The sequence below is a fragment of the Melanaphis sacchari genome, unplaced genomic scaffold, assembly GCF_002803265.2.
Source record: "Melanaphis sacchari strain LSU unplaced genomic scaffold, SCAv2.0 Contig31_pilon_pilon, whole genome shotgun sequence".
Taxonomy (NCBI): Eukaryota; Metazoa; Arthropoda; class Insecta; order Hemiptera; family Aphididae; genus Melanaphis; species Melanaphis sacchari.
Genome location: NW_020271193.1, coordinates 144,673 through 163,386, shown reverse-complemented (window position 1 = coordinate 163,386; position 18,714 = coordinate 144,673). Strand labels below are relative to the sequence as shown.

The following is an 18,714-nucleotide window of genomic DNA, read 5'->3' as shown; positions in this document are numbered from 1 at the left end:
TATTACCTTATTATAGTATTATGTATATCCGATTATTATCGAATTTTTAGACGCAGCGTATACAATGTCGCTCGTCAACATACGCATAGTTATATATTATATTATATTGACTACAACACACATAAACAGAAATTACTATTTTAAGGAATGGCACTTGTGACTTTTGAACGACGTTTTTTCTTGTCCGCATTACTGATACCTAAGTAATGACACGTTAAATAAATTAACGATACAATATTATTGAGTAAAATATTATAAAATTTAAATTATATGAAACTATTTTAGCTGAAAACTACGTTTAAATCTATTCATGATAATCGTTATAACTTATAATTAATATAAAGGTTATCGTTCAAATAATATATTCACATATTGGTAAACTAATGAATACTTCAAAAAATATAAATATAAATATGTATTCATATATTATTAATATTCGATAACATGAAATATTTAACGCTGATAAATTGTTTATTATATTCTAAGATAAAATCACATAGCCAATATAATTATAATTTAGTAAATTAAACAAATGTAACGCTGTTCGTGAATACGTTTCGAGCCATATTAAATACTATAATACAACTGTATTATTTAATAAGACAACATAGTATCGATAATATATAGCGTAAAATAAACACAAAAATCGTTGAGTTTTGGTTAAAAATCGACATTGCGAAATGTGCATCGGAAATAAAAAATGTCGACTACTATAGTTCGAAGACACGTGGACCGCCTTATACTCGCACTCGAGATGAAATAATATTGTTATTATCATAATATAATTAATATGTACACTCAGTCATCAAACAGTATTGAAAATAAAGTATCGAAAAATAAAATGAAACTATAATATTATAATTAGAGACGAAACGAGCACCGCAACAACACGAATTATATGATCGTCACAAGCATATAGTTTAGCTCGGGGACATGTGGTTTTATTCGTCTAGTTTTTGTTTCATCAATACGCGTTTCTTTAACGGTGGTTGGAAACCACTGGATACCACACCAGAATGCGGAGACCAAACATGCAAAACGACGTCTTGCGACCACGCAGCGATCCGACACGAATCGTCGTCGGCTCTTGGGGAATTTTTTCAGCTTCTCTTATGCCCCACCACCATCTTACCAGTTTTATGCGCGCACAACCGATGACGGTGATTCCTGTAGGTATATTATACCTAATATTATCGTACTGGAGGAACTCGCACGGGGTTTACGATTCTCGTCATCTTATTATTTTTAATATTATTATTACACGTACACCATAGTGCGGCAAAACGGTGACGATGATGGATACCAGCCCAACGGGTTTTGACCATGAATATTTATTATTGGCCTTGGCCACAGGTTTATTACATGCATACGAAACGAGCCCGGCCCTAACGTCCTCCACAAACATACACAACTAAAATACTTACACGGTGACACGGTGTATGTGTTGGTGTGCCACCTCTCGCCCGCAAACCCACCATATAGAAAAACCACCTCGGAGAAATGCAAATGCAACTGGTGTGCGTGTATAGTATTATTATGATATGTTTCTTTCATTCAACTACTGCCAGCCGCCACACAGAAATACATTTTATTTTTTCACATGTTTATAATAATTTTATTTAGGTAAATTTATTATTAGATTTCATGAAAAATCATATTTAATAAAATATGACAATATCGTGTAACCGTGTTATTACTGTTATTATTACCTACACCAACAAACCCTGGAATAATGATATTTTGTTCGTTATTACTATTTATTAGGTACCCATGTTGATTATAGCATATTATTAACTTAAAACGTTATACTACAACGTCTAAAATCACTGTTTCGCAGAATCCATGCACCACGCCAAATAATCATTATTCAAGATAATATTACATAGCCGGATAATAGATTTCTATTCCGTGGGTTAGACCTTAAATTTAAATTTTTATTCTATAGGTCAAGTTAGGTTACTACAGATAGCGATGGTATTAAAATATATACATCATGTGAGCCCGTCAACTAATGTATCCACTGTAAATTTCAGCTTGTAATCAAATGATGGATATTTTTAATCCAAATTGAAAACTAGTCATCATTCCTTTTATAATAATAAAAAAAAATAGAACACCAACCGTTTTGTAAGTTTTTTTACGTAGTATTATTATCCCCGTACGTGACAAAACGTAAAATATAAAAAAACATATAATACGGCACAACCTTCGACATCAAAGATAAGTACACTTATCGGTAGTTTGCTGACCTTAAGCGAACGAAAAAACCTATTCCAACTGTGTGCAGATACAGTGCGTGCCAAAACGACCTTTTCGAAGACCGTTTGATTTTTTTCCAATTGACTCAGCGATGTTTATGTGTTTGTATTGAATAATTTCATCATATAACATTTATAAGAAATAGGGAAGAAGATATATTTTTGAACTTAAGCGCCATTTTTATAACGTCTAGTCTGTGCGACCAATTTTAAAAATAGAATGCTGCCGCTTTTGCATTTCTTTAGGAAATGTCACACTGCACTTCTTTCAAAAATTATTTTTGTTTAGCATATCTTTTTTACTAATACATATTAAACATATACTTACTATATAATTACTTCAAATCTTCAAATAGAACGACTGTCTTATGTCTATGTATACGCATATAAAATACACAGAAATTCTAACCTAAAACTATGCGCAAGTCTTTATATAATTAATAGTTATATTGACATTAGGGTATATTAAATACCGTTTAAGTAAATCAGAGTATGTGTATGTATAACGTTCTTGGAAACCACTGACAAAGTAATATGAACCAGAGAGGTGGTAAACTCTCTAAGTGTTATGTATTGAATTCACAAACGGTTTTCATTCAACCGTCACTGATAGCATGGGTAAATGAGCATTTGGTACCCGCTAAAAAATGTACTTTATGGACAATTGGCCCACGTCATAATTTTATATACTAACAATAATAGCTTCGTCCATGGCTAATTTTTTTTTTTGTTTTTTTCAATCGATAAGTAAAATATACTAAGAATTTTTCACATTGGATCTTCCCCCTCCCCTCAAGAATACTAATTTAATTAATTTTAATTTTTCATACCAGAAAAAAATATTAAAGTTGAATATAAAATTATAATTTTTACCATAAAAGGTAACGTTAAATACAAGAAAAAAAGAACGCACATCATAGTAAAATCATTAATACTAATTATTAGAGCTGGGATTTATGTGTAATAAAAACCAAAAGTATGTACATAACATATATGTAATTAAAATGGCCAAAATATATATCGTATAAAATAAAAAACATGTAATAAGAAAAAAATGTAAAAATATGTTAACGTGTTAAATTAAAATACAATTCTAAATAATTTTTGAATAATACAATTCATTGTTTTTATAATATCTAATAAATTTAATTTAAAAAATATAATATGTGATTAAAAATAAAATATATGTAATAAAAAAAATTCAAAAAAACGGTGTTAAACTAAAATACAATTAATTTTTAATCAATTTAAAGTGAAACAATGACAAACCATATATTGTTTTAACTTTTAAAAATTAGAAGTACGGTGATTTAATCTTAACGTTGACTTCTACTAAAAGAGCGTTTCACATCATAGATATTTTCATAACCACGCGTACACAAATACTATAGACACTGTTGTAAATTCATAAACATATTTTGTCAATTAATTGTTGGACATAAAGTATAACCAAAGATTATTAAGGTATGGTTACCGAACAGAAATAGATAAAATAAACTAAAATCAAGCTATTAATATTTAACTGATACTTTCATAGGTATACTTATTTCCTATATGCATTATACACTTACAAATTTTACGAGTACTATTATCGAAGTATAATGTATAATACTTCTAAGTTCTAAACCACCAAAATTGTCAACATTTACGAAATATGTGAAAAAAGCGGAAATTTTACAAATAATATAAAAATTTAAAATATGTAAAATAATATTATATAAATATCTTATTTTATTGCAAATTACGTGAAACGAATTTATCATTTGCAATAATTAATTTATCATGTTTTAGTAAAAATGTGTATTTATATACAAATCCCAATCTTACTAATTATATATTTTATTTTACTTAAATCAATAAGCACCGTACAGATTTTATTTGTAGTAAATACTAGGGTTTTTACTTTTTATACACAAACATAAAAATATAATTTTATAAAAAATATTCATCGTAGTTCACCTGAGACATGATTTTTCTTAGAGAATGAACCCCTAAGTAGTTTATTCTTTTTATAATATATGTGGTATCTTTGCCAAGTTCTTGTACCCACTACCGATCTTCAAAATCTAACTCTAGAAAGTAGAAAGTACGGCATTAGAGCATCAGTATACCCAGAAACTATATTATTTGAAACCATCATCAGCTTCATCCTTGCGACTCTTTAATGTTGATATTCTAAAAGCGAACAAAACGGGTTGATAGTCATGCGGTTCGTTTTTTATACGTATATTTATATTATTATTATTATTATATATTCATTATTCACACATGAGACAATCGTTCCAAGAAAGCGATTCTGTACATGTTAAATTCGTAATTTATCCTGAGCTGTTTATGAGAACCACATTATCAATTCATATTCCATTACAAATCGAACAAATGATATAAGGCTAGAAAACTGGCTTTGCATGCCGTCTCACAAAACAAAGTATTTGCAGAACCTTAGCTAATATAAAATCAATGTGATCCCCAAAGGATAGCGCGGAGTATATATGAATCCCAAGTTCATAATCGGATCAGTGTGTTCGAAAACATTAGTTCCAACATGATATACATATTTTAATATTACTAATACTTTTAAATTTTAATAATAATTACTTGTATATCGTTCTACTCAGAGTTTAAAACGTACCTATAATTAAACAAACTTTTCTAATTTCTATTGTACGAAATATAATACATGTATTCTGTGGTTACTAATTAATAAAATCGTACATATTTTATGACCAAACCTTCAAACGACGAAAATATTCAATTTTCAAAAATGCGTATAAATTTGAAGGTAGACCAGCATGAAAATCTTGGTTTCCCAGTGGACATAACAGTTATATCCACCCATGGTTACACATTTACACAACTAAAATCAAAAACTATTTTCGTTGTCATTGTTATATCCAGTTTTTTGTACGTAAATATTTGAAAAACGCACGCCTTGAATTTACCTATACAGACATACAGTTAACGGTCATTTCAAAACAATTTTGAATCGATTCAAAAACAATAATTGCATTTAAAAATACACAATTCACGTTAGCTATCACTTTTCCGCTGGCATGCGTGTTGAATTGTCAACATAAATATAATAACTTTATTTCAAGGTCATAATATAAAAATTATACTTCTTCCCCTAACCATAAAATTAAATCCTTACACAAACCAGCCACCTAAAAATCAGTATGAAGTTCAGTATAATGTTAATGTGTATTAATCGTTTTTTCACCTATTTATATTGTATAATGCACATATCTTTTACACAGCCATTTTCTCTCAGGGACAAAAACTAATTAATCGTCGTTCGACAAATGGATACATAAATATAAAATCAATAATAAAAAGGTAAGTAGGTAAGTACCACTCGGCTGTACATTAGGTTTCAATATTTGGTGAAAATTTCAAGTATTTAAGGTAATTTGTTTTCGAGTTAATTCAAAAAACCAAAATTGATTTTGTTGATAATTAATAATTTGCGTAAAAATTCCCGTTTTTCCTTATTTTTCCCGATTATAAAAAATAAGTAGATACTGCGACTTTTTAAGTTTGACTCATATAAAGTACAAATTAGATTCAGTTTGATATACAAAACCACTTAACCACCACCTTTTTTGAAAATCAAAGCATTTCATCGACAACTCATTATATACTTGTACAAAAAAAAAAAAAAATACATCATCATCAGATCAATATATTATATTCATCGCTTTGCTTAAAATTTAAAATAAATTATTTAGTAATTTGTGCACACTGCACATTAAATTACATCCAAATAGCTATTATTTTAAATTTTTTAATTTGTTTAACTTTTTTTCACCGATTAATATAATTGAATAACGCATATAATGTAGTATTAAAATAGTGTGGGCTTGTAAAAATTTTTTTCCGCATAGTATAAGAAGTGGGCGTTTTGAAATCGTTTTACTGTGTCTATATATTATGATGATTTAAAATCAAAATAATGTATATACCTGCAGATATCTTGTATATATTTGCGTCTTGATGTCGTAGAAAAACCAAATAGGTCGGTATATACTTTAAAAAAAAAAAAAATTTAAAACACCAATTCGTCGACGACAACCGGTTCGTAAGAAATGACAAATGTGACACGACGGCGTCTTATTCGAAATATATGGAATATTTATGTAGGTTGTTCATTTCATTTAAGAGGATTTCCATTACCTCTTTCAACCTGTCACTGTGGTATGAACTTACCTACAGGTATACATGCAGTATAGTATATTATTAGATTATTTGACACGTGGCAGCGGCTATGTTTCGTTTAACCACGCTGTATAATATACTACTTATAAAATATAATGATGATACGATGACAACAATTTTTCACGTAAATAAAGCTCTTTAACATCACCGAAAAATAGGTTTTAGGCTGAGGTTGGAATTAGGAAATACACGACAGTCAACAGATGCAAAAATGTACAGCCAGATCTGTAGTAAACATATGTTATATCAACGAGATGCAGGCCAAAAGATTTGGCTTTGCAAGCTACTCTTAAGTAATATCTTAATCACATAACCTCTCGGTAATTTAGAAATTTCACTAAAATAAACTATTTTTAATTTTTGCATTATTATTTAATCACACTGTACACACTTACATATGTTTTTTATCAACTTTTAACTAGTGAGGATATATCCCTAATGACTTTTAAATCGTAAATACACCCATGATATAAATACAAACGCGGCAAAAGAGATAATAATATTATAAAGTAACAAATTTCACCGTGTGTAATACAACATTGTTTATACTTATTAGTTATTTTATATTTTAACCTATTATATAAATCTTATATAATAATAATAATAATATTCGGTAAATAATTTGGTAACATTCATTACATAAATTATTATTTTATCGGCGATAGCACCCTCAACGACCTTTGTCGATAAACGATTTATAATAATGATGCTCCTAATATATTATATTATATATAAATATTAAAAGTAAATACCCGGAGGTCAACTAAATACGATGATAAGTGATAAGTGATAACTTACATCAATTCTGTAACGCAAAGAAGTTGTACAGAACGCATCATAATTGTAATTCGTAATGGTGTTTATAGACCAAATAACTATAATTATTATTGGTGACATTCGTCGCATATATTATTCTCCGTCGCATCCTTTACATCTCTTTATCATACAGCATATATCAGAGAAAACTGATCGGTTTGATGGACTATATGATTATTTTATGTCTAATAATTTATGTTAGAAATTTAGAACCTAAATACTTATTACAATTTTAATTAGGTATATTTATTGGTCTATACAGAGTGCAGAAGGACAGTATAACCGCGTGTGTATCTCATATCGATAACGTCTAACATATAGTAAACCAAATTTTATGTTCAGAATGGTTTATTTTATTTCATGATTTAAAATAGTTAGATTTGAGAATTAACTTATCGTATTCAATTTATAGGTGTAAATAATACACCTAAAATTTACTGCTCCACGCAGGTTTTTTTTTTTTTGATAATTTATTTTTTCAAGTTCTGAGCGTTTTAAAATTATAAATTTCTTTAGTATTGTATTTAATATTATTTAATATTATTTAATATAATTTTTCTATAATTTTTTTTGTTGAATTAATTAATTTTAATAACATAAAACATTTTTTAAGTTTAAATTTTAATAGGAGGCTATTACAAGTTAAATTACATTATTATATATATTTTTTTTAAATATTATGTAAGTAACACATACAATAGTACAATGTAAATATAGATAGAGCTACCTTGGTATTCCAGAAATGGATACATGAGAACAATATGTCAATATATTATATTATCATGAGTAAAATATAGTATAAAAGTATGTTAATATAATTTATTATTTATATTTCATTTAAAATGATCAAAATTTATAACGTGATGATACCTAACCTGGATAAGCGTGTGACTGCGTTTCAGTGTTAAAAAATGCAAGGCAACGAATTATTATTATTTGAAAAAGTAAATATTATACTAGCAATCATTTTTTCGGTATCGGGTATATGTATATTAATACGATTCAGCCATAGTATTGACAGTTCTCTTATACTTAGAGTGTTTGGAGTGTATCTAATAATTAAGTCCAGCAATTGAATATTTGGAAAACATAATGTAAATATCATTATTTAAACTTAAAAACAGTGGCTTTTTGACAAAACCTACAAAAACTCTATTTTTGTTAGATGGATGCAGCAATAATTAAACTTCTAAAATAAGATTGGAACTATAGACATGTTATATTCGTTTCCAGTCGGTTTTGTAATTTTAAAAAATTTATTATTATTTGAAAATTTCCAAAAATTAAACTTATAATAACATTATTTTTATAATTTTAGATTGTAAGCGATTTTTTTATTGAAATTAATAACATTAAATTGGCATTCTTTGAAAATTAAAATTAACAACTAAACTAATTGTAATATTATTATTTATTTATTTTATTAAAACATCATTATGTGATTTTAGTAAGCCCGAAAAACAACCAAATCTATTTATGGCTTCTTAAATATTTATTTTTGTATTATGTTTAGTTTTCACTATTAAAAACACGAGACTTTCAAGTTGTTCTTCGCCCATTGTTGACCCTAGTGTTGGCTTTATTTATTTTACAAATATGGCCAAATGTAAATTAAATAAATAATCATTAACTATTAATAAACTTAATCAATAGTTTATAATAATCTGAGAAATCAAAATTAATTACTTAAATATATATAATTACTATACTGTATAGATTTATACATAATATTTACAATTTAATTACCAGTCTTAAAAAATTGTAACAATTAAACCATAGAACATCTCTTTAATATTTTTGTGAACCATTTGATTTAAATACAGGTAATTTGTCGAGCTACCATTAAATCTATAAGCATTCATATTTAGTATAAATTTACTCACGCTTGGTAAAATTTTACAAGATTGATAAATTTAATTAAAAACACTCAAATAATCCAGTTATACAAGAAAATAATATATCCGTTTACATAGAATGTTTTTCCTATATTACTCTTACAAACTACAATTATATTTTTTCCCTCTTTAAGTATGTATAATGCAACTAAGTTTATAATTATTAATAGTAACAGTATATCTTATAATATGTTATCATATAATTATATAGCATATTAGACTTATATTCATTAATAAATAAATAAATATATAAATAATTAGTATATAATGCCCTATGCTTGGTAAAATAATTAAGCATGGCTAATTTGTGAAATTAAATAGGTATATTCATAAAAAACAAAAACCATTAATACACCGCCCATCAAATAATTATGTGCCCGTTTACGATCAATATTTTATTTGGTGACTTTCTAATTATATTATTTTATTATTAAATGTATTATTCAAGTTCTTAAAATTATGTATTGATTTGTTATTATATAAATACAATCGTTATTATTACACCTATACGACTATGAATCTGTCGTATTTATAACTCGCGTGTGATGCTCTAGTATGTTATATCATCGTCAGCATCGGAAATGGATGAACACGTTTTTTTGTCAGTGCCACTCGGGCGCAACATGGACGAATTTTTAAAACAAATTTCCTCGAGACGATCGTGTCCGCGTTTATTTCCATTGATACGACCAGACTATTCGTATTATAACAATGATCTGCTATGCGAGCGAAAAGGGAAACACAAAAATCGTTTTTAAAACACATTATAGGCAATCGTGAGTGTGTGTAATTTATATGACATAGTATTATGAATACTGGTGTTCATTGCTGTCCGTTATCATTTGCACTCGTTCATAATATGTATTATACTTATGCGCGTATAAGAACTATGTTTTATAAATTATTATTGTGATGTGCGTGTGCAGCTGTATAAGGTTAGGTTAAACCAACACTGGCGCGTGAAAACTAGCTAGTTCAGTGATTACACTATAATAAATACAGTTTATTTCTCAAGGTTCAAGCCTACGGCTTTAGTGGACCAGTATCATATATATATTATACATATCCGGTGCAAAGCAGAGGAACGCAAAAAAATTAGTTGTTTGATAACGGAAAAAAATCAATCTACAATAAATATCCACATAACATATAGATATATATTATACAGTACACATACAATATAATATATATTTACACGTGTATATTAGAGTTATATTATTATAATATCACACTTTTTCACACGATTAAGAAATAACAATAAATCAATCAAATCACAAAAACATTTATTTAATATTATAATATACAGCATACATTCTATTGACTATATTATCAACCATCGTTTGGTTGAAATAGACGAATTTTTCGTGTGAAAACCATTGAAATATGGTCGTAAAGATGATTCTTACATGTTGAAATGTATGTGTTTAAATATATTATTGTCTGTTAGATATATTTATATCATATTTATATTATATTATTAAACATTTAATAGGTATAGTAGGTATATTATTATATTGTTGTGCTGCGACGATTTGTTTTCAAAACAATAATTCCTATCTCTGTCATTACAAAACGAAAAATTTTAATTTAAATCACATAGTTAATAATCAATAAATTTTACGTAAATATTTCGCAAGACGTTTATAGGAATTAGATTTATTGGCTTAAATTTTTTTCTTATTTCCAACACATTAAATATTGGAATGCCTACTTGTTGCTATTGAATACGCGTACATTTAAACATACATTTATTCTGTTTAATATTGTGTGCGTGTACAATAATTATTATTAATTATATTAATCCGAACGTTATATTATACTTAATAATTACTGTCGCCGCCTTGTTATCGACAGGGCAGCGTTGTCGTTATATACACTTAAATACAATCCGGCAACGTTGCATAATTATTGTAAGTGAGTGTGTACGTGTGTGAATGTGTCCGGCAAACACACACTTACGCACGGTTAATATGTTGTTTTAAAAAAAAATACAAAAAAAGACTATTTCGATAACCCTATTACAGCTGATCACGCAGAGGACTTTACCGTACAATATTATACAATATATAATACTAAGTAAGGTATACGCAGCTAAAATTTAAAATCGTATTCTATGTTTTGTACTGCATTCTGTTTATTATTCTATCGATCCTGTACAGTAAAATTTTTTAAATTAATAATATTAAATATTTGAAATGATTTTTATATTTATAATATTTATATTATTAGTACTTACACATTATGCATATGTTATGTAATATTCGTTAGCGAAAATTAGAAATATGCGCACTTTTTTTTAGTTAAGGTAAATAGATGTATTGAGATAATTGTATTTCAAATCAATTTTTCAAAACAGAAAAAAGACAATATTGTTATATAAATATAGAAAAATATAATTTTTTACAGTGAACATTGCTATTCAAACAGTAATATGAACATGCAATAATATTGTAAAATAATATACTTCAATGTGATAATAAATTCTCTGCGTATTTTATGACTAAATCTAATTTTTTTTTCTTGTTTACTGCGATAGACATTATCATTGTACAAATAATTGTTTAATCCTCTTAGTTGGTACACTTGGTGAAAATCTACAATATTTTGACGGTGTATAATTGTATTAATCGTGTATTGACGGAATCGGGGAAAATGCCCGACTAAAAATCTAGATGTTTTAACGACCGGAAATCGCGATAATTATAGTATTATATTCTTTTGTGGTCATATTAAATTATTTAATTATTATTCGATGTATAAAATAAATAACTAATGTACAAACACATCGGCATTTATAAATTATAATCAGCTATGTCATTCGATATGAATGTAGGTCGTATCTTTCGATTAATTCTAGAAATCCTCAAAAATATATTTTGTTGCGATTATAAAATAATTTTTTTTACACTTCTCTCGTTTGTATATGATGTAATTGGTGTTAAAATAATAATAATAATAAATATTTTATAAGTAATATTATTATTTCTATTTTTTATGAATGATCTCAGCGAGCACTATAATTTTAGTACAAACCGTCATAATCATAATAATTTGTCAAATAAAATATTTATTAAGTATTATCGTAATATTTATATTATTAGATACATGTCATGAACAATTATGAGAGTGTAAATTATCAACATAAAAATAAATACAAATAGCTTTTTTTTATCTCACTAATAATTTTTTTATTCTCACGTAATATAAATATACATAATAAAACAAGTATTAGGAACAGGTATACATCCGGCTGTTGATACACGTGCCATACAATATTAAATTAATAATCACTCGTCTAATAAAACAATTTCCTAAATACAACAAAACTATTCATTTGGTACTACACATAAAAACCAACGATGGATACTCCAAAATCGTTGTAACTGCAGAGCAGCTTAATCAATTATGGGTTTATTATGATTTATATTTGACCAAATATAATCATTTCAATTAAAACATAATTAGATACGACTTGTCTTGAAAAAATCATTATAATCAAATGACTTTGAATAATTATACTTATAAAAGTTCATAATAATATGCTTGTATAGCTTATTGGAACATTTAAAATAATTAAATAAAAATGATGTGTAGTACGATTGATTTCGTCTCAGCGTGATTCGTGTAGTGCAGCAACTAACTTTTCCGTTAATTTATTAACATTTATTGTGGTGTACTTTTATAGATAAACCTTTAACATAATAATAATTGTATTTTTAAAATCATTTCTATAAGTCACTTTTATCTATGATACATTTTTAAAAGTTCTAATTGGTCAAATATAATTCGTTATAACTTTTAACTTATAAGTATAAACATAATACATATAAATAATTAACAAATAGAAGTAAATCAAAAACATAAAAATTATTGCAAGAGGAACACAAAGAACAACAATTAACTATAATATTGTAGGAAAAAATAAACTGTTTCCAATAGATTAGGTTAGGTTACTATTACGAAAATATAATATAACACCAATATGCCATATTATTATTAATAGCAATAATATTAGATAATAAAATCGATTAAGAAGTATAAAACATCGTATTTTTTTCATATTGGCGGAAACGAAATGCTCATTAAATGTTTACTTCGTGAACAGTTTTTTCAAAATAATATATATTAATAGAAAAATTAATATTTTGTTAAAATTTAAATAATTTAATATTATGTTTTATATAAAATTGTGAACGGCTATCGCTTCGATAATGTGCGTTTATTCTGTTTGGTCTTATCGCTGCAACCGTTTTCCCGTTGCTCGCTATCAGTTGTATGTGTTGTGCTCATACCCGCGACCTTTGATACGCGGACTGACCCGATCCCATTATAATAGGCGTTCCAGCCTGTAAGCATGATGTGAATAACACGGCCGAATATCATAAAACGCAGTCGAGTGTAATCAGAGAAATAATAATAATTAACTAATCGAATACTAGAATAAATAATGATACCACTAACGTAATAACGACTAGCCAATGAACATTTTTTTTTATATATAAATCTGAACGCGATTCTATGACGCGTCACCGAGTAAGTACACACTATACAGTGATATTAATAGCCCTATCACAGCGCTTATTTAAAATTATATAAACAATGACTTTGTAGGTACCTATACGTAGGCAATAAAGCCCGAGGTCGGAATTGGGTACCATATGACATTTAGAAATTAACTTACGATTTAAAATCTTTTGGATTTGAAGGTTATCATTAGGAATCTGGGAAAAAGTGTTAGTGAAAAAAAACTAATGCCCTAGGTGATATTATAGTATTCCTTATATGTTTAAATTATTCTATATGACTCTATATTATGTAACGGTTATAGAGTTGTAGCTATAAATAAACTTTTTCGATGGTTTTTATTATTTTATACACTACATTATATTGTAATGCGGCACCAAAACATACGGCTGTAGACGTTCATAAGCAAATGCCATTGTATAAAATATATGTATATTGTAAATTTGTTACTACAATAAAGGTTGAAAAAAAAATATTCATAATATAAAAATATATATTAGTAACGTCATAACACTCATAACAGTCATAACACTATCATAGTACCTAAATAACACCACCGTAAACACACAGGCACATTCAGACATTCACGCGTATATATAATAAGTAATAACTATATTAGAATACTAATAAGTTGTACACATAACTATTATGAATATTTGAATATTTCAGCAACACTAGATATGTAGTAACTAGTAACTATGTTTAAAACGTCATTGTGCAGAGAAAACTAATCGACTGGAAATAATCTTTTGAATATAATTTTAATTTAATTGATAAAAATTTAATTTAAATGTTTTATTTTTAAACTAAATTGTCAACGCTTGTGTTTACAACAATCCATTAATTTCAGACTATTTTTTATAAAGTTTAAATTCTTTAAATAGAAATAAATAAATGCTACAAATGAAACATTTAAATATGCAAGCATTGCAAGTTATTTGAATTTATTTATTATTACTACTAATGAAAAGGCGAATTGCTCTATTTATTAATACCAAGACTACAAAAACTTTCCAAGTATGAAAAGTTTTATTTTTGATTTTAGAAAATCATATTTTATTTCAACTTTTTGTGAGAACAACAAATTCAAAAATAGACTATTTTTCAGTTTATAATATAATCAAAAGAATATTCAATGAAATCCTTAAGTAAAACGTTTTATAAAGTTTTAAAATAAGAACTTTCTACCAATCTCAAGTAAAAAATACTTTCATCGCTTCGCTTAAATTTAAAAATATCGTACTTTAACGAAATAATTTTAATATAAAATTATAATAAATTACAATATAGTATAGATTATTTTATTATTATTTTTTTTTTATACAATGTTAATATATCCTATAATCGATGTTCAACAACACATTTTAGTTTAATATTCATTTATTATAATAAATTTATAGATAATTTCAAATGAGGTTTTATTTATTTATCATGCTTATATATTGATAAACGTTTAATTTCTGTATTAAATTAAATTGATGTTTTAAAATTATTCAATAAAAAGTCATAGAAAAAGTGATTATAGAAAGATATGTATATATTATATCATATTATATTATTATACATAAATGAATATATACGTGGTTATGTAAACTATATCATACAAGTACTTAAATCATTTGCAAATTATAATCAATCATTAAAATTCTTATGTTTAATTATTGTATAATTTTCTCAGTTCTGAAAATAATTAACAAAAATATTTCTTCAAATATCAAGTTACGACTTGCTAACTATAGAATATTAAAAATAATAAATTAATTTATTATTTTATAATATTATATATACAAAAGTGTAGAAGATTAATAGTTTTGTTATAACTTATAAGCTATAATAAGTTAGAAAGTTAATATTATGATCATGATTCATGACAAAACAATATCATATACTCAAGGTGTCCTTTAAATCATAATTGCATTTTAATCGATTTTAACAGCATTTGTAGAACGCATTGTTTAACGAATTGTGATATATATATATATATAATTCATTATTCACTATTTAGTATTCACTGTGTATAATAAATTTTACTACTATACATATTATGTACATCGAGTTTATGTATTGAAAAACAACATGAATATTTTGTATAGAAACTAACTGGTATAATTTTAACTATATAAATAGTTAACATTAGAAATTCATTCACTTTATTTGATAACTATAGCATAAAGAATATTTCATAGAACATATTATTTTTGAAGAGAGTTGTAGAGTGAATACTGAATGGGAAAAAGTGATCATAGAATATTCATAGCTGTACATCAAAAACTGAATATTATTATAATATTGTACTTGTGTATAATCAACATTGAAACATTAAATAGCTTTTAAAAGACCTATTAAAAATAATTATTTTCAGACCAATCATTAAATAATTACCCCAGACTACAGAAACAGAAGCCTTCACTATAACTTACTATGAAAAAAGCATTAATCGTCTTTACGAACTTCAAAAAATATCATGTATATTATTGTATATATAAAACAATGGACAGGATCATTTTAAAAAGGCCCACGTTTCGATGTGCACAAGTGTCTGTAGTATTAGCTATGATAATATTATATCTTCAGTACGTGGATTTCTTTTTAACAAAGCAAAAAATGTTAAAAATATACGAGGAACACTACATTAGTTAGTATACTTAAACGCATATTTTATAATAATAACTACTTTGTGATCAATACACAACCAATAATATAAATATATAATACTTATTATTCGAATTAAATTATTATTATATTTATTGTATTATTTTTTTTTCATAATTATCTAATTATAATAGTTTAATATTATCTTTAAAAAATGTACACTATAAAGTTATTAAATTAATTAGTGTTATTTGTATTACTGTACAATATATTAATCCGCGTATAATTATTATATAATAATACTTATATAATATTTAACACTAAAAAAAAGTGAACATACTCGTTGATACTATATATTACTAATAAAATCATTGTAATAGTACACTTTTCGGTATTCAATATTCATCAATACCTATAGTAGAAATATTTAAAAGTTGTTTTTTTTATTTTGTCGAATAAAGCAATTATTCCAACGCAATGAGATTACATTCTACAGCAACTATTGTCTATACATACAACCCATCACTAATCAAATAACATGGTATACAAACATAATGCATTGATAAACAAAAAAAATATTAAACGTTTGGGACAATGTTAATATATTTTGTCGTCACGCACAACCACGTAGGTACTAGGTACCTATGGGTGCGTAGATTAGATAATAATAAGTACTTTCATCATATTTCGTATAATATAGCTTAAGAAATAACTAATAATAATATTATAAGTAACGACATGGCTAATAAGTAATAACAGAGAGACCAACATACATTTTTCCAAATTACAGTGGCGTTTATTACATTTGCATACAACACATGTGCTTCATTTACGACTAAAATTCGTCTGATTTTATATTTTTTTATAGCACCCCGCTCCGCCGACAATGAATTTTCTCTCATTCACTCTATCTCTCTCCTCGCAGCGATTTTCCTCGGGCTTAACGTTATACCGAGAGTCAAACAGAATACAAAAAATATTTACTTTACCACCTGCTGAATACATAACAGGTGTTGTATATATTATATAATGCACTAAATTTACAGTGAGAAAATGTGGGTACCAATCGTATATATTTTCGTTGCAGCATTGCATAACGACATTAGGTCAAACGATTTTCATGATATACGTTGGAATATTACTATTATTATTAATAATGTTATTTAATATACTACTCCAGGACGAAAATTATATTTTATATAAAATTTATCTGTATTGTCGCAATTTAGTTTTGTAAACGTGGCCTTTACATACATCACTGGTACAGTTTTTTTCCTGTGCAGTTAAATAGTACGGGATACGATGCCGGATGCTAATGCAACTGTAATACTGATTGTTTTCTGAAATAATATATAATAATATTATAATTTATGTATAAGTAATAATATCCGCATACCACATGGCGCGTGTTGCGTTATGTGATTAAAGTTAATTAAATGGCCAATATATTCAAAATAAACATAAATCGTTGGTAAACAAATTGTTTTGTATACTCTAATATAATTGTAAGCATGTTATTTTTGTTCTCAACTTAAATTAACCTAGCCGAAATAAACAAAACTATGATAACATAACATTTATATATTATTAATATCGACTAGGTAACATTTTTTTTAAATTAATTCTATTTCACTAGGTAATAATATACGAATATATATTTATTCATAAGATTATTATAAAAATTATAATTAATGTACAAAAATGCGAGTGTATAATGTATATTTATGTGAGAGAACTTTTGGCATTAGAACTTGTCTTGTAGATCTCTAATGGCCGCAACACCAGTTTTGCATTTTTTAACATTTTCTATGATGTCTAATTTTATCTCAGTTAATAATGCAGGTATATATATGTGTGTATACACGAAATTTGTGTTTACAGTTGGTATACCTATATATTATAATATATACCAACTCGTTTCCCATAATGCATTACACAGCAGCGTACATAAACAGGTTTTATAATTAAAAAATCGTTTGATTTAACATATTAGGAAAAAAAGAATAAGCCAAAACACGCATTATAAAATAAATTAAACGCATTTTTTTTTAACATATCTTCAACACTTTGTGTTTATTATACTGTACCTATTGCCTATAAAAAATATAATCCTCTATATAGTATAGGTTGCTTATATTATTATAATATAAGTGTATACGCGATAACCGTCAGAAGGACACGGTTGGTCTACTATTTTTCAATAAAAATATCGACAAAGTATAATATTATAATATATTTCTATACTTAAAACACGGATAGTACGTCTAGCTATTTTGTCGTAGTAAATACAGAATACTTTTATATACCAAATAACAAATAGTAAACTTAAATTTGTCAATTTTCCTATGTCACCTCTGCAAAATGCATCTTGGCCCTTCTGAATCGACAAAATTTGTTGGTGCTCGCATATCAAC

General features: G+C 26.3%; 1 long non-coding RNA gene across 2 annotated transcripts in view; it reads right to left on the bottom strand.

Moving 5' to 3' along the window:
- The window catches only part of LOC112596409, a 111,394-nt gene that overhangs the window by 73,432 nt on the left and 19,248 nt on the right, over nt 1-18,714 (bottom strand). For both annotated transcript variants that reach the window (XR_003114770.1, XR_003114771.1), the window contains exon 2: nt 17,555-17,640. This is a non-coding gene — a long non-coding RNA (uncharacterized LOC112596409). The remainder of the gene's footprint in view (nt 1-17,554; nt 17,641-18,714) is intronic.